Below are 24281 nucleotides of genomic sequence, written 5' to 3' on the forward strand. Positions count from 1 at the left end.
TTCAGGTTGTGTTTGACGGCGAATGTACAAACTTCGTGGGCCCCATGGTGGGATCCAGGCATGTGGGTTGCTTGCAAGACATTGGACACATAACCCCCACACAGAAGAAAAAGATTCAAACCTCTGTATGTCTGTCTATCGGACATTCATTTTTTGTGCTTAAAAAAAAAAAGACATGACTCACCCGGGCACTTTTCCTGGTTTCAGAAGTTTCTAGATGCGCCCTCAGCAGGGAGACCTCCCCAGGCCCGGCAGGATCTGCTTAGATGGCGACTTGCAGGACTGGAGGTGGCCCTTGCCTGCCGCTCTCCGTGCGGGTTGGGGGATTAGTGTAATTAGAGCCTGTGCTTGTGCAGCACTTTGACATTCTCAGATGAAAAGTGCTAGATGAGCGTAAAAATTTATAACTGTAATGGGATCCAAGCAAATAGGGGTGTAATAAATGGGTCTTGCTGCTGATACTGCATTTAAGAGTCGCCTCTTTATTATCTCCTGTTTACTCTATGTGATGAGCTGAGGTGATGAATAACAATGGTAATAATTACTCCTATAGCAGTTTATGCTTTCAAAGGACTTTACAATTTGTTCAGTGTGTAATCTTTAATCTTCACAGTTGTTGCTATGCTAAATCAGTATCATTTGTTTAAAAATTTTCATAGAAATGAAGAAATCAGGAACAGAGACGGAGGCTGAAGTTTTCAAGTCCACACTGCACAGGAACATGGAGATGCTGGCTTTCAATGAGGAAAGTCAAGATGTGTAATGAACTGGAAAAGAGGACCAGGAGGGAGAGGGAGAAGAAAGCTTGAGGGAACAGTGGTTACCATATGGGGCTAGATGGTGGATCGCTGTGGTCTGGTTCAGCTAAAGCAAAGGGAAACTTGACTCAGAATTGGGAGGTTGAGGTTCCCACTTCACACCCCCCTCTGAGAAGGCCTGGATGCTCCCGAGGAATTCCCTGTAGCCTGTGTTCATTCAGCTGCTACTTTATACTTGGTCAAGGTTGATCAAAGGGAGTAGGGCTTTGTGTGGCAGCTAATTGGGTGCTATAAGGAACAGACCCCCAAACTGTAGTGTCAGCAACTGTGCATTGCATAATCAGCTTCTTCGAATGCCCACTTGGGGATTAGACCGAGATAAGCGAGTGCTGGAGGGATCTGCGAGATAAGCAGTGTGTCAATTACCCTGTGGATGGCCAGATTTATGTGCTTTTTGGCAGAGCTGTTAAGCTATTAATCATGTCTCATGAACAGGCCCATGTAAACCAACAGCAAATGGCACATCTCCTGGACCATCCCAGCAAAAAAGTCACATTTGTCCCTACATCTCCTGCTGATGTCTACGGTACTCAAAATGAGAATGGACACACAGAGGCACCAAGCTATCATCAGGTACGACCTACTGATTACTTCTCTTCTCTCCTCTCTTCTCTTTATTTTTCTTTTCTCATTTCTTCCCTTCCCTTTCCTATTCTTTTTCTTTAAAAATAAAGACCAAACTACATTTTCTGAGCTGAGGAGACCGAATTCCTGGTTAGCATCTGGAAATGGCTTATTTCACATAAATATACACCCATTACATTTTCTTTTAATGACAACGCGAGGGTTTCATGGCTTTCCTTTACTTTTATTACATTGTTGTTTAGATGGGCCATATATGTGGATTTCTTATTACTTGCTAAGCTATATATGTCATGAGGTGCAGTATATCTAATGTCATAATTAAGTGTCATCAGGCTAACGTGTATGAGTGTTTTGAGCTTTATCACTAATTGCTGCGTTAGCATGAATTAGACAGAGAAGTAATTAGAAGCCCAAATGCATGTGTGTCATGTGGTGCGGTTACGGGGGTGGGCTGTGTGTTTGTGTGACGGAGAGTGAGCTAGTGCGAACCGGTTCTCCCCTCTTTCCCCTTATCCCTGATTGCAGCAGAGTCCTCGCCAGTCTCTCCTGTCTGTGGAGAAGTCTCTGAGATGATGTCTGCCTTTGTCTGTAAAAGGAATCCCATGTTTCTTTAAATAAGCAATTTTCTGTAATCAGTCACCAGGGAAAGCTTCCCTGTGAAAACCAGAATTAATGGAAGGCAGGTTCTAGGGTTTAAAGAAAGCATGTTTATCTTTGGGACAGACGAGATGGGACTGGGGTGTGCATGTGTGTATAAGGGGGGCTGGCAGTTGTGGAATGGAGAAAATACGGTGACATTTGTTTTTAGCTTGAGATCTTTTCTAATCTTCCCACGTCCATCAAATCCTCAAGGAACCATCCTGCTGATCATGTGACAGTTGAACTTTTCCTCTAACCTCCTCCCCAACCCCCACCGTGTCCGCTCTGCCCCACTCCTTCTTGGTTTTGTGCTAAACAGGAGTTAGAGAGGAGAGGCCTATAAAAATCATGCTCTGGCTTCCTGCTCCCTCCCCGGGGAAGTAAAAGGCACAAGGAGAGGCCTTCATCACCAAGGCTCTGGGCCCAGGAGAGCGGGACCCCGCCCTGGCCTCCTCCAGCCCAGGGCTCCTCCACGTTTCTTTATTCAATGGACATCTTTTTTGTTAGGGTGTGACTGTGTCCATCGCGCGGCTGATTTTAATCCACATGGAGCCGAAGCAGACAATATAGCAGCCTCAGGGAAAAGTCTATCCTCCGATAACTTTTATCTGCCAGAGAGGCCATTACCACCTGCTTGATTTCTCAGGCAATTTTCATTCATTGCTGCCCTGCGATAGGAAATCTGAGAGACAGAGAGTCCTTCAATCTGAGTTACCACAGCCCCGAGATACACTGTGTGCTTGGCCTGTACCTGTTTTATTCATCCAGATATTTTCTATATGAGGGATTTATGCGCCGGCCCCGCTAATGTCTGAGCAGCTTTGCACCACGGTTTTAGCTCTTGTCCTCGAAGGACTGGCATAGCCCATGGAGTCGTTCCCCTCCTGTGGTAGGAGGAGGAGAATGAAAAAGCCTCTGCCACTGCCTGACAGTTTTGACAAGCCTGTCAAATTCCCGTTCCCAGAGGTGCCTCTTGCCCATTAGGAGGCTGATTGCTTACCGGGGAGCCTCCTGAATTCCAACAGAGACAAGATCAAGGCCTAATGCACCGTGTGAACATGGGCCTCCCTCTCCTTGACCAACAAATTCTGACAGAATGGCTTGTCAACAAATAGGCCTGGGGTAGGAAGATAAAGAGTTGTCATTTAGAAATAAATGCTGTTATTTCTCTTCACAATTTGTAACCTTTTTCAGCTCTTTTCCTCCCCCCCTCTCTCCTCCTCCCCAGCCCCGTATTTTGCACACCAGCAAAATGCTCATGCGGCTCCATCCACACAAGCCTCCTGCTCGGCAGCTTTGCACTGCACTGCCTCCTGTGGGGGGCTTCTTGCTCCTGACCATCCTGAACAAGTCTCTGCCCACTTTTAAGAAATTCCACGACAGTGTGAAAGCATGGCAAAGGCAAATCACAAGACCCATTGTGTGTGTCTCTAAAATGGGCAATTGCTTTTCTGTTCACCATTCCTTGTATATTGAGCAATTTCTAATTTAAATCATTTACATTTAATATAATTCCATGAACTCTGCTCCCCTTGACTACTCATCATCCATGTTGCATGTGTTGCCTCCATAGCCTCTTCCGTAGTTCCCCAATCAGAGTACTCAGCACCTAGTGCTGCTATTGGCTGATTTCTTGTCTATGTGCCCCATTAAATTACAAACTTCACGAGGGCAGGACCTATGCTTATCTTGTTTATAGTTGCATGCCAATCTCTAACATTGGACTTGGAGTACAAATGATGCTCACCAAATGCTAGTTGAATGAATGCATAGATGTGTGCTTTGCTATCCATAAGATGCTGTGAGAAGTTGCTGCAGGACTGATTCTGATTTTTAAAAATGTATTGTGTTTTAGGGCAGGTGAGACCCAAGTTCACAAATCCTTATAAAAACTAGAGGCCCGGTGCACAAAATTCATGCATGGGGTGGGGGGGTCCCTCAGCCTGGCCTGCACCCTCTCCAATCTGGGACACCTTGGGGGATGTCCGACGGCCGGTTTAGGCCCGAATCGGCAGTCGGACATCCCTCTTGCAATCCAGGACTGCTGGCTCCTAACTGCACGCCTGCCTGCCTGCCTGATTGTCCCTAACCCCTCTGCCTGCCTACTTGATTGCCCCTAACCCTTCTGCCTGCCTGCCTGATCACCCCTAACTGCCTCTGTCTGCTAGCCTGATAGCCCCTACCTTGCCCCCTTGCCAGCCTGATCTCCCCTAATCGCCTCTGCCTCAGCCCCCAGCCTAAGCTGCAGTCTGGCCTCCCTCTGTGGGAGGCGACCTGGTGGATCAAGGGAAGGCGCTGCCCCCATTACCCCGCTGCTGCTGCCACTGCCAGCCTGAGCCTGGGCCCTTAATAGCTGCTGTGGCTTTGTCCGGAAGGTCGTCTGGAAGACGTCTGCCCTAATTAGCGTATTACCCTTTTATTAGTATAGATTGCTGTGTAAGAGAATTGCCATATGAGAGGATAAAACAAACTTCTAATGGTGCTGGTGGTGGAAAGACAACAGTGGATCAGGAAAAGTTTCTTAGAAGATATAGAATTTAAGGTGGGTGAGGTCTTGACAGACCAAGATGGAGCAGAATATAGGTTGGAGGAGGAGAATATGGTGGGCATTTGTTCTTTTGGGTCATCCAGCTTTAGTTACCTCACTTTTAGTAATAGTTCTTGGTTTTCTTTTGGATGTCCATCCCTGATGCCCTCACTGGGTCCAATGGGACTGATGCCTTGGAGGTAGCCTGGGACCAGGCCTGGCCAATGAAACTTGGGACTAAATATGAAAGAAGAGAAGAGATAGCAATAGCAAATAAGTACTTGAAGTTGTAGGTCATCAGGGAAATGCAGATTAAAACCAGTGAGGTACCACCACATCTATTAGAATAAAACAATGTTTTTTTAAAGAGTTTATGTGAGTTTATTTCTAGAATAAAGAAATTTAAAAGGTAACCATACAAAATGCTGGAGAGTATGTGGAACAATTGGAACTTTCATACTCTCAGAACTTGCTGATGGTACAACCAGTTTAGAAAACTATTGGCAGTCTTAGTATCTATCTATCATCTACCTACCTACCTACCTACCTACCTACCTATCTACCTATCTTTATCTCCAACAATTCTTCTCTTTCTTTCTTAAGTATTTACTCAAAGGAATAAAAGCATAAATCTATAAGAATGTTTATTGCAGCTTTATTCCTAATAGCAAAAAAAATTGAAAACAAACCAAACGTTTATCAACAGCTGAATGGGTAAACAAAATGTGTCATGTCCATACATTGGAATACTACTCGGCAAATAAAAAAAAAATACAATAACTTGGATGGATTTTTGCCTGAAGAAAGCCATGTCTACAAAATTACACACTTGGTCCCATTTATCTGAAATTTAAAAAGGGACAAAATTTAAGGTAATAGAAGTCAGAATAATAGTTGCCTTTGGGCAGAGAGGTGGGTTGATAAGAAAGGGGCACAGAGGACTTGTTTGGGATATTGGTGTAAATATAATTGTTGAAATTCATTGACTATACATGAAGATCTGTGCACTTCACTGCAGGTCAGTGCTACCTCAATTTTTGAAAGTCAGAAAATTTACAAAAAGTTAAAAGAAGAAGATTATTTTAATAGTTTTACCATCCAAAGATCAATACTGACATATTAGCATAGTTCCTTCTAATGCTTTTATTTTGTGCATGCTTATTTAAAAACTAGAGTTGTAACCATATTTATATTGAATATTTTGTCCCTTTTTCAGTTAATGTTATATTATAGGCAATTCTCATGTTAGAATATGAATTAAAAAAAACCCCACATAGTTTGTAATGGCTACATGCTTCCATGACTCACTTTATCACTATCTCTCGCCTACAGTCATTTCCTAACAAAATGATGTCCAAGTTTCTAGCTTGGGTCACTGAATTATTGTCTGATGACAACTTCCCAGAAACAGAATAGGTAAAAAAGAATGAACACTTTAATGTTTTATGTGTTTGTGTGTGTGTTATTTTAAAGAGAGAGGAAGGGAGAGAGAGAGAGAGAGAGAGAGAGAGAGAGAGAGAGAGAGAGAGAACCATCAATATGAAAGAGAAACATCAATTGGTTGCCTCTCATATGTGCCCTGACCAGGGATTGAACCCACAACTTGGTATGTGCCCTGGTCAGAAATTGAACTCTTGGTGTATGGGATGATGCTCCAACCAACTAAGCCATGGGGCAAGAGCTAATGGTTTTTAATACATATGTAGTTTAAACCTTAGTTGTAGTGCCTTATGAAGATTCAAGAGCTAAAACAGCTAATGGCAGTCCATTTTGCAGTTTTAAAATGGGTTTTCTATATTCACTATTTTCTATATTTGGGTTTATATTCACAAACCCAAATTCACTTTTGAATCTCTACTTTGCTTTGTTGTCTATATTGGAGTCAAAGGGACACATATCCATCATGAACTAAATTATTCCTTGGCATGTGTAGGGATAGCTCAAATACTCTCACAAATGCTGTCAATCTCATTTTAATTTGTGGAACTGAAGAAATGGGTGTTTTAAAGCTGTTAAATTAGCATTCAGGTGTCCCCATGCCTAAGAGCTGTAGGACACCTTACTGAAATGTCTTACTTCTGTTCCCCACCCATCTGTGGGAAAAGCCAAGCTCAAAGCCAGAAAGGGAAGGAGCAACGGACCTGTTATTCTGTGTCATGTGCTTGACATAAGTGTTCTCATTTAATTACCCTTGGGGGTGAATGTGTGATTCCTGTTTTACTGAAGAGGAAACCGAGACCCAGAGAGTTAGGTAAGCTGCTCATTGCAGAAGTGGTTGTTCAAATAATAGATGTTTATGGTCTGAAGATAAAATAGCAAGTCCAATCTTGTGCTTAGCCCCACTGTAGTCATCACTCCCTGAAAAAGGCCCTGGGCTCTTGCAGCAGGAGATAAGATGCCACAGCTTTCAGCAGACCTGCTTAGCAAGAGCAATGCCAAACAGCAGTGTGTCTGATGGGTAGATGTCTGAGAACAAAATATTTGTGCAGCAGGCTGAGACTTAGGCCACGTCCTCACTAGTTACTCATTGTCTTACCCCTCCATCAAACTGTAGTTCCATCGAGAGGGCTGCACTTCCACGAAGTTACTTTAAAAGGAAGAGAAAACAGCAGACTCTCGATGCTGCCATTGTTTTTTCCTTTGAGCGGCCCCTTCACAGTGAAGTGATGTTTTTCAACAGGAAGTTGGTGGGAGACCCTAGAAAGGGTCAGACCCAATTCAGAGAAAAGAAGGGACATACAGCAAGTTTAGTGACAATTTCATGTCTAGATTTCAAACTTTCTATCCCACATTTCCTAAAAGAGGATTGAGTATCAGTGACCTCTTTGGACACCTTCGGTCTTTTTGGGTGTGTTTCCAGTGATGCTTCTATCAAATGACTTTTTTTGCTGAACATTTGCCTTCCCTCTGAGACAAGCAGATCTCCCTAACCTTTCTCATGTGGAGGGACACATTGGAAATGATAACATTGGTAAGGGCTGCTCTTGGTTGGTGGTGACAGATCCCGGGACTCTGGCCATCCTGTCTCCACCTGGCTGCCCTGGGATCTGAGGGAATCATTGTCTTCACTGTGACCCATTCTTTCTTTTCTTTTCTTTCTAAAAAACTAGTTTTAAACAATTTATTTATTTTAGAGAGAAGAAGAAGAATGAGGAGGAGGAGGAGGAAAAAGTGGAGGAGGAGGAGGAGGAGGAGGAGGAGGAGAAGGGGAAGCAGAAGAAAGAGAAATAGAGAAAAACATTGGTTTGTTGTTCCACTTACTTATGCATTCATTGGTTGATTCTTATACGTGCCCTGACTGGGGATGGGCCCTGCAACCTTGGCACACTGGGACGATGTTCTAACCAACTGAGCTGGCCAAGGCTGTGGCCCATGCTTTCAACACACTGGTTGGAAACTGTAACGTACCAGCAGAAACACTGCACGTACTACCTTAGCCTTAGGGTAAATGGTTTTCTGTACAAAATCCAATGGTAAACTTCTGAGGCTAAGGGATATATACTGGTATGTTTTTGCAATATCTCTCTCTCTCCCTCCTCTCCTTGAACAATAAATAGAAAAATAATTTTGAAACAGGCATCTTGGACTTACAATCTTATCTTAATATTGATGGGGATACTACTGAATGGGGCAGGGGAGAGGTACAGAAAGAGACAGAACCAGAAAAAGGAAGGCAGATGGAGAGAGAAATTGCATTTTACCAGAATATTCAGAATCACTTATCCATGAATCACAAATCATTGAAAAACTTCCTTGGAATTGTTTAGCCTTAAATAATATTCTGGGTACTTTTAATACAAATCTAGTGTCTAAATTGATTAGGAAAAATAGGTAACAACATTAAACAGTATAGTATGAAGAAAGGACTTTGGGGTCAGTGAGATCTGGATGTGAATAAGACACGTCCAAACCTGTAGGGAATTTTTATGAGTTTACTTGAGCCAAACCTGACGACAATTTCTGGGAAGCAAGTTCTCAAATGAATGCTGTGAACGACAGTTTTGCAACTTCTTTTATACCTTTGAGATAAGAAGGGAACATAAGGAAGATGCCACGAAGGTGAGAGAAAGCAAGGGGTGACTGGATTACAGGATAGTTAACATGATTATGTGCTCTGTTGAGGGTGGTTGCACCTTAGAGGGGTATTACTCCCATTTCAAAGGTGTGTTAACCCAGATGCACAAGGACAATGGACAGGGCTTGCTTTAAAACCTTACACTAACGAAGTTATAGGCCTGGGATGTGGCTACCCACAATGACTTGCTGAGTTAGGAATTTATGACTTAGTACAGTACCCCTTTTTCATCCACACCAGCAATACTTCCTGTTAGTTCTGTGACTGTGGGAGTTGTTGAAACTTTCTGTGAAATGGGGATAATAATACCAACCTTCTGAGGCTATGCTATTAACTGAGTAAGTAAGGCGTGTGAAAGAACTAAGAGCACACATTTAATAGAGTGCTCAGCCCACACGAATTCTCTGCATGTTAGCTTTATTCTAAGATGGTCTCATGCTGTGGCACCAGTCTTACAGCGAGTTCCTCTCGGCACTTTGGTAATGGTTTTTTGAATGGTGTCCAGAACAGATCCATCTCCACATAAATTTTATGGTTTAACAACCAATGTTTCAATAAAGTATAACCCGACAGTATAAGAGGATAGAAGGTGAAGGTGTCATATTTGTAACTGTAGGCAAAATACATTGCTCCCATGAATGCATCTGGTCATTTAGTGTATTCAGTCATAAATGAAAAGGGCTCTCCGTGAATTATTATTATTTTATTTTTAAAAATACATTTTTATTGATTTCAGAGAGGAAGGGAGAGGAAGAGAGAGATAGAAACATCAGTGATGAGAGGGAATCATTGATTGGCTGCCTCCTGCACATTGGACCAAGCCTGCAACCCAGGCATCGCCCTTGACCGAAATCAAACGTGGGACCTTTCAGTCCACAGGCCGACGCTCTATCCACTGAGCCAAACCAGCGAGGGCACCAAGCATTATTGAATCTCATGACAGTTTTGTGAAGTAGGTGTCATTAATCTCATGTTACAAATAGAGAAACTGAGGCTGGGAGATTAAAGTGACCCAGGTGACTGCTAGTAAGTGTCAGAGCTAGGATTGTAGTCAGCTCTTCCTGACTCTGAAGCCTCCCCATTTTTCAGGCTTATGGATGAACACACAGTTTGAATACAACAGAATAATGTAGACAATCCTTACATTTAACTGTAAAACATGACATTGCTTGGAAGTCAGATGATGTCTTTCCTACCTCCTGCTCTTTGGGTATAACACTTGGCCTGGCAGTTGAGTATACAATACACTTCTCGGTCTAAGTTAAAATGGAGATTTTAGCTCTGGCCGAGTGGCTAGGTTGGTTGGAGTGTCATCCTGTACACCAAAAAGTTGTGGGTTTGATTCCAGGTCAGGGTACATACCTAGGTTGTGGGTTTGATCCCTGGTTGGGGTACATGTGGGAGGCAGCTGATCAATGTTTCTCTCTCTCCCCCCACTTTCCCTTCCTTTCTCTCTAAAATCAATGTAGGAAATTTAAATAAAAACATATCTTTGGGTGAGGCTTAAAAAAATAAAATAAAATGGAGACCTAGTGCAAGAAGAGTAAAGTTAATAATACCACCCAATCTCCACCACTGTAAACATTTTGGCTCATACACATTTTTGCTTAAAAAAAATGTTTTGTTTTAGAGGTGATTTTATCATTTGCTATGAAGTGGGAAGTGGGACAACATAGATGTCCGAATCTTACAAGGTTCTTTCTTCTTTATCCATAACTGCTTTTCTGACTCCATTTCCAGATGGTGATTAAACCACCAACCCTCAACCCCTGTCCCCACTTCTGGCCCATTGTCCCTGGAGTGCATCCCTCTTCCTGACATCGGCTGGAAGTCGCCCTCTTGGCTTATAGGACACACATCTCACTTGGCATCTCCGAGGACCTAAAAGCTGAATTCCTGCCTGCCCAGGAGTCATTCCTCTGGCCATTTACTAGGAATTTTCTCTTTTGGAAGCCATGGAAGAATATCATATATTTTAGAAAAATTCCATTTAAAAAGTGTTTGGCTTTAAAGAGATAGGTTTCTGATATCTCAAAGGTTTATTTATGCAGAACATCTCATTCCCAAGTAAAGGCAATCCACTCATAGAACGGGAAACAATGTGAGCTTTGTGTTCAGAGACCCGAGTCTGGAACCTCATTCTAGGCGTAGAAGTATTAGGCATGTCCCTAAACCAGTCTGTCTGTTCCTCCACCTTCAAATTTCTTGCTGCCTCAGGGCCCAGCAACTGCTCCAAAGACAGTCTCCTTTCTAATCAGAGCAAGTAGTTTAGAGGATGAGTCTGGCTGTTCTCTCTTGCTAGGAAATACTTATGTCTAAGTGTCTGAAATGGTAATCATTCATTATGTAGCTCTCCCTGGAGCTCTGTCCAACTGTGTGAGTCTTACATTTGCTCTGAGGAAAGGACATGGAAGAGTTAAACAGGAATATAGGTTTTTTGCTGTTTTGGAGTTTTTCCTCTTTGTTTAACATCAAAGTAGCCTGCAGTCCATTTTGCCAGTTTATACATATTGTTGTACTCAGGGAAAGGCTTGGAGGAGCGGAGCTGGCTGCCTGATTAGCTGTGACTCCCTTGCTGGCTGGCTTAGGAGACCAAATGGATTCGACCCCTTTAAGGTTTTAATGATGGGGGTAGGTGAGGGGGAGAAGCTCCCTCCCTTTCTGAGCGAGACTTTGTGGAGGCTCTGATAATAAATCACTCGTTCCCTGTAAATGCACTCTTGCATTCACATAGGCACATACTCACATGGTTCCCACTTGAAATTTCTCATCAACTGCAAATAGCTCCCAGCCCAAATGTTGAACTGCTTTTCAGCCTCCTCTTTGTGAGGAGGTTTCGGCTGTGACCAGCCCTGGGGACTCTGGGTGTACAGAGTCTGTGCCTCCCAGGAAACAAAGTCAGAGACTCACTTTGTCTCCACCCTACCCTATCCCACCACCCTTACCTCATCTTCCTCTCCTACCCCCGCAACTCTGAACGCCATAGAGCAGAAAACCAGCAACATCAAGAATTTGGAAGTCGGACCTGCTTGTCCACTCGTTACCCAGTCCTTGGAGTTGCCTTCGATGGGTCCTGTAGCCTGCCCCTCTCCCAGGGCAAGCTGCCCAGACTCCACAACAAAATGAGCAGCAGAAAGTAACTCAGCTGGAGAGCTGGGCATTGCACTCCTGCCTGAATCCCGCTCTGCTCCTTCTTATCCTCCCACCTGGCCTGGGGAGAGCCAGGGTGCCACGTGGCCACTTCCGGGTTGGTCTGCCCCAGCCCTGCCTCCCTGCCCTTCCCGGAGAGCTGCTGGCCCACTCTGTCAGCTGGAGTCCTTCAGAGAGTGCCAGGTTCTCCCTTCCGTACAGGTGTGCAGCTGGGATAACCGATGATTAATGCCTGTGTCTGGTCGGGCCTTCAGGGTAATTTGATTTGCTTGATATCTAGAGTGATCACCCCTCTTTCCTGTCTCCTCCCTTTCTTTTCCTGAGTTTGTGGCAGTGTTTACCTTAGTTGGTGTTTTAAGTTGATGAATGACACTTGTTCCTGGTGTTTGTTTCCGCCCAAGTTTTAATTAAATTTTGCATGAGGCTTCTGTAATTATGGATCTGCAACTCTCTCCCTCATCTTACCTCTCAAAAGTTACTCAGTGTTCAGAACTTTCCCCACTTTTCCTGTCTCTCCTCCTCACCATCAATCCCTGGTGCTGATGGGCCAGCAGGAGGCCCCCATCGCTGCAGCCATTACCTTTGGGCTTTATGGTCTTAGATGGCCGAAGCCACATCCTGCTCCTGAGGGAATCCATTAGACTGGAGGAAGGAACAGACCCCAGAAAGATGAACTCGTCTGCTGGCAGAGAGCTGTGCTGTGCTCTGGGTAATGGGACGTTTGAAAAATAACCCTTCTAAGTAGATGCTGCAGGAGGGTTCTGTCTCCACAAGGAGTGAGATGGAAGCTGAGTTTTCTTTTTTCTTTTTTCTTTTTAAGAGTTATGTATGTGGAGGAGGAAGCTGTATATGTTCTAACTAAAAGAATGTTCACATGGCCGGGGAAGCCAGAGCAATGGATTAATGGCCTAGGAAATAGATGAACTAAACCAACCCAGGCTTACTATCTGCCTACAAAGTTGAGATAAAATTAGAGCAAGTACATCTGGTTCAATTTACGGTGAGTCCAGAGTTAGGGCCAAGAAGTAAACTGGACATGCTTCTGAGGCTGCAAAAATTGGCCACGTTTTTTTCAAATATATATTATCCACCTGCATTTGTTTTGTTTTGCCTAAATCACTCTTAGAAAACGTATATGGAAGATATTCTAAATTGGAAGAGGAGAAAAATGTCTTATTCCTAAGAAACTGTTAAGAGAAATTTTAGGCCCAAGTGAATAAGGGGATGACTTAGAAACACTTTTATGATTTCAAAATGGACTTATTAAGACTGTGCTAGCCCTAACCGGTTTGGCTCAGTGGATAGAGCATTGGCCTGCAGACTGAAGGGTCCCAGGTTCGATTCCGGTCAAGGGCGTGTACCTTGGTTGCGGGCATATCCCCAGTAGGGGGTGTGCAGGAGGCAGCTGATCGATGTTTCTCTCTCATCGATGTTTCTAACTCTCTATCCCTCTCCCTTCCTCTCTGTAAAAAATCAATAAAATATATTTAAAAAAAAAGACTGTGCTGGGTGTTGTGAGGACACAAGTGACATGGTGGTCCCTGCCTATATCGATGTAGCTTTAAAACCCTGTCGGGGACAATAAGTTAAACATATTTGAAGTAGTGAAATAGAGGCAAGCTGGTGCTATGGAGAAGAGAATGGAATAGATATCAGGATATGGGTTCTATTCTCTCCTCTGCCACTAATGAGTGCTGAGATTTGGGAAAGTAATCATTCAGACGTGGTGTCTTTTGATACATATGAAAGGAGTCGAATGAAATAATCTCCTGAAATTCCTTAGAGCCTTAATCTTCAGAATCTAGTTGCCATTACCAGTAGACCTATTCTAAAAGCAAGCAATAAAGGGAACCATGCAGATGAAAGATGCTGGGAGAGAGAGAATTCAGAAAAGGCTTGTGTCACCAGGAACAGGAACTGGTTGAGGAGAGACTGCTGATGGGCTCAGGTTGGACTTTGGAAGGTGGGCAGGAGATCCAGGAGAGAGTAATCTCAATGTGTGTTTGGAGAATGGGGAGGATGTCAAATGGTTGGAGCAGCTGGCAGAGGTGCGTAGTGAGAGGGAAGGTAGAAAGTTGGATTTGGGCCACATGGGGAGGGTGTTGAACTCTGGCCTAAGGAGTTAGAGCTTGAGCTTGTGGGCAAAAGGCAGCTGTGGAAGACGTGATGCAACAGAGGGGAGGCTGAACAGGTGTGTATTTGGGACAGTGTGGAGACAGACCAACCTTCACTATTGGCATCAGTACTGGTCTACCTTTAGTTTTAGAAGGTTTACCTCACCATACTCCACTTGCTCCCAGACATGGCTCTTCCCCTGCTTGGCTGTGCTCAATCAACAGAGGATTGGGTCAGAAGATAGGGAAAAGACAAGTAATAGCCTGTGAGAGAGTGATTTTGCATTAAAATTTTAAATTGTGTTTAAATATACATAACATAAAATTTACAATTTTAGCCACACAATTTGGTGGTAGTAAGCACATTTACATTGTTGTACAACCATCACCACTATTTATTCCAGAATTTTTTTTGTCATGCCAAGCAGAAACCCTGTACCCATTGAACAATAATTCCCCATTCCTCCCTCCCCCAGCCCTTAGTAACCACTATTCTACTTTCTGTTTTTAGAAATTTGCCTATTAGGTACCTCATATAAGTGGAAGCATATATTTATTTGTCCTTTTGTGTCTGATTTATTTTACTTAGCATAATGCCCTTGAAATTCATCCATGTTGTGACATGTATCAGAACTTCATTCCAATTTAAGGCTGAATAATGTTCCATTGCATATGCCACACCCATGCATATGTTGATGGACACTGGTTGTTTCCACCTTTTGGCTTTTGTGAATGATATTGCATTTAACATTTGAAATTTTGTTGAGAAGAGTTTTATTCTCTGTAAGGCATGCAATGCATTAAAAATTGTTTTTCCAGCCCTGGCTGGTGTGGGTCAGTTGGTTGGAGCATCATCCAATGTCACTGGTTCAATTTCCCGTCAGGGCACATGCCCAGGTTGCAGGCTCAATCCCTGGTAAGTGGCGCGCAGGAGGCAGGAGGCAGCCGATTGATGTTCCACTCTCACAGATCAATGTTTCTCTCTCTCTCTCTCTCTCTCTCTCTCTCTCTCTCTCTCTCTCTCTCAAAAATCTTTTCTAAAAAATTGTTTTTCCACAGAGACCTTTGAGCAACTGGGTGCTCCCAGGTGACTCAGGTTAGTTGGATGACTTGGAGAATGGGATCTGAGGACTGGAGAGGGTATGGAACTAGAATGGCTTTTCTGACAGCTACTCAAAACTCTGAATAAGATTATTGGAGAAGGTCTTGGCAGAAGGGAGGAAGCCTTCATGGAGGCCTCCTCTGGAAGGAGGCAGAGAATCAATCTACTGCCCTCAGTACCTGCCCCTGGACTTCTCTGCTTCCTCTCCCGCCCTCAATCAAATCTGCTTGCAAAGGATTAAGGAGCAAGCACTGACTGAACTTAAAGGGATGTGCTGCTTTCTCTGGGAGTATTTGCATGGTCAGTTCCATCTCTGTTAGGGAATAAAATGAGATTTTGCTAATTGTCAAACGGGTCCCAGCACTTGACACTCAGATGGAAGCGGTGTGTCCTGACCTCTGCCTTGCAGCCAATTTGGATCAGTTGCCCTTCCACTCAGACACCATTTGGGCTTATGGAGAAGGTATTGGCTCTTTAGGGAAGCTGTGGTCTTCACAGGAGCACTGGGAGAAGGAATCAGAAATCTCAAGGAGGGGAGGAGCAGTCAATTGCTTTTGCTCCTTCTTATTGTCCCCTTTGCTGGAGAGAATCCAGGCATTGCTCCAGGGATCTCTGCAAAACCTGGTAGGGGTAGTTGAGGGCATGGCTGCCTTTTTTGGGCAGATTTTATGGGAATATTTTCCTTAATGATTTTCACAAAGTGTGACCTACCTCAGCTGTTTGCACGCACAGCTGCAGGTGATTCAGAGACCAGCTTCTCTGTGTGCTCTGAATGCCAGTGCAGCCTTCTGCTGATGAGAACCACCTCAGGGGTTCCCACTCTGCCTCCACATGTCCTACCCCTGAGTCACAGAGAAGGCTGGGTTATCCCAGGTGACCTCACAAAGTAGAGGTGACAGCAGCTGAGTTTTGTTGTGCTGCAGCATGGTGGAGTAGAAAGAGAGGAGCTGACTGAGTAAGCAGCCACTGTGGCAGGGTGTGTTCAAGGAACCTACAAAGGGTCCTTTCTCTTTGGATACCTAGTAAGGAGGACAAAGGTTGTAGTGTGGTTATCAAATATTCAGTCAGCCAGTCAGTCAACAAATGTTTATTGAGACCTTCTAGAGCACTGGGTGTAGGAGCTAAAGAGATATGAGGTCTGTTTTCTGTGTGCCCACAATCAAGTTGAGGAGGAAGGCAAGTTCATAATCAAGTCTCAGAGACTGTGGAAGATTATATTTTCCCCAAATGGCCACAGTAATTATCACTGAAAAGGTATTTGTTATATTCATAGATTCCAAGAGGATGAGGCACGCCATGCTACCAGGGGCCACACAGAGAAGCACCAGGGTTGGTCTGGAGGCAGAGAGGAGGGAGAAACTGCAGCAAACCCCTTTATAGTGGTTTCTGTGGGAAGGAACTGTGAAGCAGGGAAAGCAGCTTAGAATTGGCTAGCCTGAGTGATTTCAGCAGGCTCTGAGGCATAGGGGCTAGTCATGTGGGACCTGGCCTCGGGGTGATTAGGGCAGGGAGATAGTAGCTCAGAGTATGAAAACCCAGTGAAGATGTTGGTTGTGGTGTGGGCTCTGGATTGGTTGGTTTGTACTTGAGAAGTGTGCTTGTGGCTAAGTTGCTTACTATCTCTAGGAATTGGTTAACCCTGGGAGGGGCAGTCCCTTTAGAATCAGCAAGGCCCCAGATGTCAAAGCATCAGAACACAGAAAATAAAAGACACAGAAACAGTTCTGGCTCCTCATGCTTTCTTAGAACCTCGCCACTCCTCCAAGAAAACGACTCTTGCCAGACTGGTGTGGCTCAGTTGTTGAGTGTTGGGGAGCACACGAGACTTGGTTGGAACGTTTGTAAGGAGGACATTCTGAGAAAAGGGAAGTGTGTGGAAGGCCGCCTGCCCTGTTTATCGGAATTCCGACTTAGGGGAGTGTCCAAGGTGGTGCCCCTAATTATTCCTTGACCTTTCCAAACAAGTCTGTGCACATGCAGACCCCCGGGTGTTTACTGGAATCCTTATGCTTAATCTTTTGGGTGTCCTTGCTTAAAGGACATTACAAACACATGTGTCCTCCCAATATTACTTACCCTGCTGATTGTATCTAAAAGATAAACTTTATCTCAAACTGCTGCGACAATAAAAGCCTAATGAGGCAGGCAATCGAAGGGGGCCTGGTTCCTATAGTCAGGCCATCCCTTAGCCCTCTCTTTCACAGCAAACATTGTGTCGGAGTAATCCATTCATCTGTTGCTCAGGGGCTGCTGGTCAGCCTGGGCAGTTGAAAATCGGCCCATGAAACAAGAGGTGACTGATTCGATTACCAGTCAGGGCAGATGCCCAGGTTGTGGGCTCTATCCCCAGTAGGGGATGTGCAGGAGGCAGCTGATTGATGTTTCTTTCTTAACTCTCTATCCCCCTCCCTTCCTTTCTCCCTCTAAAATCAATAAAAACATTTTTTTTAAAAAAAAGAAGAGGACTATTTCCTCTTACCTTGAGCTTGGAGGACCTTTGTAAGTGCCTCCCTGAATAGACTGTGGGGGAAGTAACACTGGGGCTTCCAAGGCTAGGTCGTTAGAGGTGATATGGCTTCCACTTGGCTCTTTTTCTACTGGGACTCTTGCCCATGGAACTCAGCCACCATGTTGTGCTATGAGGAAGCCCAGGGCACATGGAGAGGCCACATGTCTGCAATGTGAGCAAGAGCCCCCGCTCAGGTCCTAGCTGTTAGTCTGCGTCAAATGTGCATGTGAGTGAACATGGCTTTAGCCCTCGAGCCACCTGGCTGATGCCAACTGGAGCGGAAGAAAGCTGTCCTTACTGAATCCCCCCCAAGTTCAGATTTGTGAGCAAAATAAATATTGTAATTCTTTTTAGTCACTAGTCTCAGAGTGGTTTGTTATACAGCAGTAGATAACCGGGCACAGGATGCTGGGATGATGCTGGGCAGGGGAGCACAGAATGTTTTGAGTACTTATGATGGGTGGGGACAGGGATAGGGATGGAGACAGGTCAGAAAAGGCATCCTGGATATAAGAGCCAAACTAGAGAGCTGACTACACACCCAGGCACTATTTTAAGCACTTTATGTGCTTCTGAACTGTTTCTACTCCCAACACTTCTGACAGCAAATATGTGGGATTTTTCCCTCAAACCAACTAATTCTTCAACTCTCCAGATACCAGCTGGGTAGCTTGCAATTCAATTCAATTCCCACACCTGCTACCTGGAGTTAGTGCAGACACCACAGGTCCCACAAAACTGCCCCCCCCTTCAGATGCCAATTTCAAGTCTCAGGTTGTGATCCGTACTTTTTCTGAACAAACCGTTAGAATGGCTCACAGAATTCAAAAAAGTGCTTTACTTACTGTTACCAGTTTATTACAAAGGCCACAAATCAGGAAAAGCCAGATGGAAGAGAGGCACAGGGCAAGGGGTGAGGTGGGGCTGTGAACTTCCATGCCCTCTCTGGGTGGGTAGTTCTCCCAGCACTTGGATGTGTTCACTAACCAGGAAACCCTCAGAACCCATCTTCGGAGTTTCCATTGTGTAGGCATGATTGATTACATCACTGACCATTGGGGATTGAACTCAATCTTTACTTCCCAGGAGGTTGGGGGTAGAGATGAAAGTTCTAACCCTCTAATCACATGGTTGGTTCCTCTGGCCATCAGCCCTGTCTGGAGGGGCCACCAGTGTCAACTCATTAGCATGAACTCAGGTATGGTTCAAAGGGGCTTGCTATGAATAACAAAACATGCTCCTATCATTTTAGGAGCTCTGTGTCAGGAACTGGGGAGACAACCAAATATATATGTCTATCATAGTGCATTAGCTCATGTAATCCTCAGCTCATGTAATCCTCATAACAACCCTCTGATGTTAGTACTATTCCTACTGGGATAAGGAAATTAAACTCAAGAAGTCACACAGCTAGATTTTAGTCAGGTAGTCTGCTTTTTACTGCTAACTTATGTTGGCTTATTAATTCAACAGCCTCTTCCTTTACCACAGAAATAACAGAGATGGTTATTTACTCATTTGGCAAACTTTTGAGTGCCCACTTTATGCTGCCCAGCTATACACGGGCTGATTTTGAAGAATGAAGAAAAGTTAGAAAGTATATATGAAAATGATAATGTTCTAACAGAAGAGATGAAAACATGAGAGAACTTGACTCATTTTATTTTAACCTTTTTATTTTGAAATACAGATAAATTTACACAGAAAGTCATAAAAAGAATGTACAGGGCAGTCCCATTCACCCATCAGCCCTTCTCTCCCCAAATTGGCATCTTGTGTAACTATAGTTACAACATCAGCACCACAAAACTGATGCTGGTACAATGCACACAGCTTTTTGAGTCTTTACAGGTTACATATGCCCTCGTGCGTGTCTGCCACTGTGTGTGTGTGTGTGTGTGTGTGTGTGTGTGTGTGTGTGTGAGAGCTTTATCTCATGTGCGGGTTTATGTGTCTACCACCAAGATAAAAATGTACAGTTGTTCTATCTCCACATGCCTGGCACATTTGGTTCGACTGGGACGTAGCGATGCTGGAGTAGAATGATGAACTGGTGAGAGAAGCCAGCAGAGGCCATGTCCTGAAGGACTTCCTCACATTAGGGCATGTTTAATTTTGCGTGGAAGCTTTTACAAAGTGACAGGGGTAAAGTGGAAGTGCCTAGAGAGAGCCAATGGAATGCCTTACATTCACCTCGAGGTATAAATACATGACTTTTGTTAGAAGCTATTCTAAGAGTTTTCAGTGCTGAGAAAGAAGAGAGAGACTATGGACAATGGGTGACACTGTGGGTGTGAGTGGGGTGCAGGTGAAGGTCACCCTGACCTAGGACTGCCCTCTGCCAGTCTTCCTTTGCCTGCATGATCATTGCCTCCCAAGCTGCCCTCTGATCACCACTCACCAGCTTTGCTACTTAATCCCTCCATCCACCCTCTGGCCCATCTGACTCTGGGAACAACTGTAAAGGATTAGTGTGTTTTGGGTTTTTACATAATATTTAATGAAATACAGATCACTCCTTTGCAGTTTGCTCCCTTTTCTTCCTGTCACCAAAGCAAAATGTAAAGAAGAGTGAAGTCATTTTACAGTTGCTGCAGTGGCTACTGAATTGAGATCGGAAAAATGATTTGCTTGAGTGGCGATCAGATAAATCCCATGAATTTGTTTCTTAAAAAATGTCTTTGTTACAGAGAGGGCTGCCGCCTTGTTTTTTGAGTGGGCGAGTTCCAAAAACCTTGGCTTCATTTGGAAGGAATTTTGTGTTTGTGCCCTTTAGCATGTGATAAAACCCTGTCCTTTGTCATGATCTCATTTAATCCTCATTAGGAGATGGGTCAGGTAGCATAGGAGTATATTATCTCCAGTTTATAAATAAAGAGAATGAGACATGAACCTACAGATGCACAGCTAGTAAGGAGAGGGTACATCTCTCAGCTTTTTAATTCTTCAGAAGAGCTGTGGATGAAAAAGTTTCTAGGAAAGTAACCTCACAGAGTCATCTGATCATAACTGCCAACTGGGCAGGTCACGGTGAGTAGTCACACCGCAGGCATGTAACCTTTTTAGTACAAGGTTTATCTTTATCTTAAGCAAGACCTGTCGGTTGTTTTTGGGCATCTAGGTTAATACACCTTCTATACAAGTATAACCATCCCCCAGAGCAGCGGTCACCAACCAATGGTCCGTGGACCACTGGTGGTCTGTGAAGTCCGAAAGGTTGGTGACGGCTGCCCTAGAGAGCACATTATCTCGTTAACTATCCTGTAATCCAATCCCTACCCTGTTTTCTCTCACTTTCATGTAACCTTCTTTATGTTCCCTCCTTAACTCCAAATGCATAAAGTAAACTGCAAAGCTCTTTCTACAGAGCATTTGAGATCCTGTTTCTGGGCAATTGTCGCCAGTTTGGCTCAAATACATTCTTATAAAAATTATCTGCGCTTGGATGTTTCTTAGGTTGACAGAGCCCATGCCATTTGGGTGGTACATTTAAATACATGTGGTCCATCTGATTTTCAGACGGGAGTCACACCTAGAAGAGAAGCAGAGGGAGACACTGGCCATTTATTTTGTGCCAGAAACAGGGCGAGTTGGCTTACGTTTGTTATCTCACTTAATGAGAGCAACCAGAACCCAAAGCAAACAATAGCATTCTCCAGGCTGGCTTTTCATAAAATGGTAAGTGAGCTCAGTTGCTTTTGGTAACTTTGGCTTCCCTCCGAGGAGGCTTTCCAAGCTGTGTCCTGCCTGCTTCCCGGGGGGATTTGTTAATCTGGGCTGAGGCATGCGTCCTGTGGCCATCCTTCTGCAGGCTTCTGCAGCCCATGGTAAACATGAGGTCCCTGCAGTCACTCACACACCATGGGCCCGTGTCCTCACAGGCTCACCAGGACCTCCAGCCCCTGCAGAACCTCCACCAGGTATTGCTGAGAATGCTCAGGGGTGACCCACAGGTGGTACCAACAGCCTGTCCCCAATGACTGCTCTGCCTCTTCCCCACGGGGGTGCCAAGCTCCAGGGTGTCCATGCCACACAGTTACCAGTGGAGGGGGTGGAGGCACATGCCTGCTCCCCTCCCTGTTTCACCTTGTTGCAGGGTGTTCAGTCGGGGCAGCTAGTACCCCAGTGTTTCATAGAATTTCAGCAACAAAATTCTCTCGGCTTCTCACAGAACTGGTTTCCTTAGGACTCAGGTACAAGTGCTGGTTCCTTGTGAGGATTAACTTGGATCCTGGGTGTGCTTGGCACACACACTCCTGAGTGACCTCAAGGAACCCGCTTCTCTGCAGACGACCATGGCTGGTTACTGGGTCAAGCTCAAGGGCCTGGCTCCTTCTCTGTTCTGGGTGAGTTCTCTCAATATAATAGCTGATAAGGGGAGTGTCAGTTATTTGTACTCCCCCCACTCCCATTCAATACTGAAACGTGAGTCACTGATAAAAAGCAGTCAGCATTTGTTGATTATTCACACCCACTGAGCCAGCTGCTATGCTAGGAGCTTTATGTACCTTATCTCCTTCTAATCCCCAGAACAACCCGAGGACAGCACAAGCTACCTCTTATGGGGTCAGAGGTCAGTAGGGACCTGAGAGTGCAGGTGTAATATGTTGCCTAGTGTAAGGGACTGTACTTTTCTGTGCCTTGGCCCCTTATCTATAAAATTAGATAGACCATATGTTCTTTAAATTCCTTTCTGAATCTAAAAATCACTTCTGTTGCCTTTCTAAGTAATATTGGCAACCTAAGAAAAGTAAAAATTTTAAGCCTCAAAGACACAGGGCTGATTGTAGAAACACATCTATATTTATGTATCAATGTATCAGTGGGCTATTGTTCTGAGGAGGGAGTTGTCTAAAATGATCTGTTAAGGTTATTGTCTTTTAAAATTTCAAGTAACAGAAAGCTCATCTCAGACTTGGTTAGCAACTTAGGGAACATATTTCTGAAAGTTCTGGAGCTGACCGTGGACTTCTGCTCTTTATGTCCACAGTTTGCAGATTTTGCCTTTGCCCGTGGTTCACCTTTGTCCTCAGGCAGGTTTCCTTCATTTGCAGGAAGATCTTCGGAACTAATAGGGGCTTACTCCCATCCAGGGGGAAAACACTGCTTTCCAGAACCAGTGAATGGTTTTTACTTTCACTCTGATGGACTCATCTAGGAACTGCTCTGAACAAATACTAGGACTTAGTTGGCCTAGGTTATGACCGACACTTAAACCAATCGCTCTGGCAGAGGAATAACTATACTGATGGATTATGCTAATAAGGGTCTATCCCTTAGAGCTGGGGCTAGATTCAGTCCTACCTAAGACTGCTTGAGGCTGGGCAGATTCTCCAAAGGAAATTCTGTGTAGTCAGGTTGGAATAGGTTATGCCACAGTAATAAACAAACCCAACGTCTTAGTGGTTTGAAACAATAAAGACATGTCTTGCTCGTGTTTGGTGCAGGTCAACAGGAAGGCTCTGCTCATGGCAGTCACTCCTGGAACCAGGCTGATGGAGGCTCAACTGTCAGCATGTGCTCTCAGTGTAACTGTGGCAGGGTTAGGAGGCTGAGAGACCAGCCCAGCAGGAAAATGCTTCCAGCTGGAAATGACACACACCCTTTCTGCTCACATTTCACTGATGAAAGCAAGCCAGATGGGGATGTCTAACTTCCAGGGGGCAGAAAGTACAGCCCTCCTGCATGCCTGGAGGAGAGGGGACCTGTGTCAGTGACCAGCAATGACTTGGGACACAGCAAGAACAGATGCAGGTGGGTCTCAACAAAGCTCAAGGAGAAACTTCTGAAATCCTAACAAAAGGAGATGAGAAGTGGCTGTGAAGAACTGGAAAGAGCACCAACTTTGCGTCAGAACATCCAGGTTGGAGTATGAAATTTACTAGCTATTCCTCCGATTCTTATAGAACTTTAATATCAATCCTTGTCAGTTCTGGAATGAGCTTTTGGAAGGCAATTGCTGCCTCTGCCTTTGATCTCTGTCCATCACTCTGTCCCTACTACACTACCCTCAAATGTAGAAATGTGATAGAAATGGCTCTGATTTTTCAAATAGAAGCATTTTTCCCCCAAGGAGACTGTCATTTGTGCTTTCATTTCACAATCATGTCAGTGGTCTATTTCCTCATAGATGATAGTGTATCGTTTTAGTTCCACAAAGGTGTCAGTAATGTGAGATTTCTGAACTACACAAGAGGAGCAGTTGGACTGGGCCATGGTACAAAGACAATATTCCTTCTGGGAAGTCCGAAGATCTAGGTCAGTGGTTCTCAACCTTGGCCGCACATTAGAATCACGTGGGAATCTTTTTAAAATCCTGATTTCTGGGCCTCATCCTCCGGAAATTCTGTTTCTTTGTTATGGGGTGGGTCCACAACATTAGTAGATTCTAATGTGCAGCCAAGGTTGAGAACCACTGATCTAGGTTCTATACAGGCTCTGCTACTTGTAAGCTGGCTCTGTTTTCTAAGGGACAAGGGGCAATAACCTCCTTGGGTTCACCCCTGCCCCTCCCAAAGGTTGGGGTGCACTCCATGCAGATTTCAGTATCAAATGGCTGGGTCTTTAAAGGACTAATTTGGGCTGTCACTGCCTATGTCAGAGGTTGTGACTCTCCCCGACTGGAGGATTTAGCTGGAGATCTTGCACCTTGTCCCTGGGCAAGCCACCCAACAAATTCAGCCTCATTTAGCTAATTTGTAAAGTGCAGATAAATATTCCAACCCCATCTTCCACAGAGAATTTTTGAGAGGATAAAGGAAT

At 44.5% G+C, this 24281-nt stretch overlaps 1 pseudogene; it reads left to right on the top strand.

The window, feature by feature from the left end:
• The first annotated feature begins 1238 nt into the window (after positions 1-1238).
• Positions 1239-24281, top strand: part of LOC102420457 — a 145204-nt pseudogene continuing 122161 nt past the window's right edge.

The sequence above is a fragment of the Myotis lucifugus genome, unplaced genomic scaffold, assembly GCF_000147115.1.
Source record: "Myotis lucifugus unplaced genomic scaffold, Myoluc2.0 scaffold_95, whole genome shotgun sequence".
Lineage (NCBI taxonomy): Eukaryota > Metazoa > Chordata > Mammalia > Chiroptera > Vespertilionidae > Myotis > Myotis lucifugus.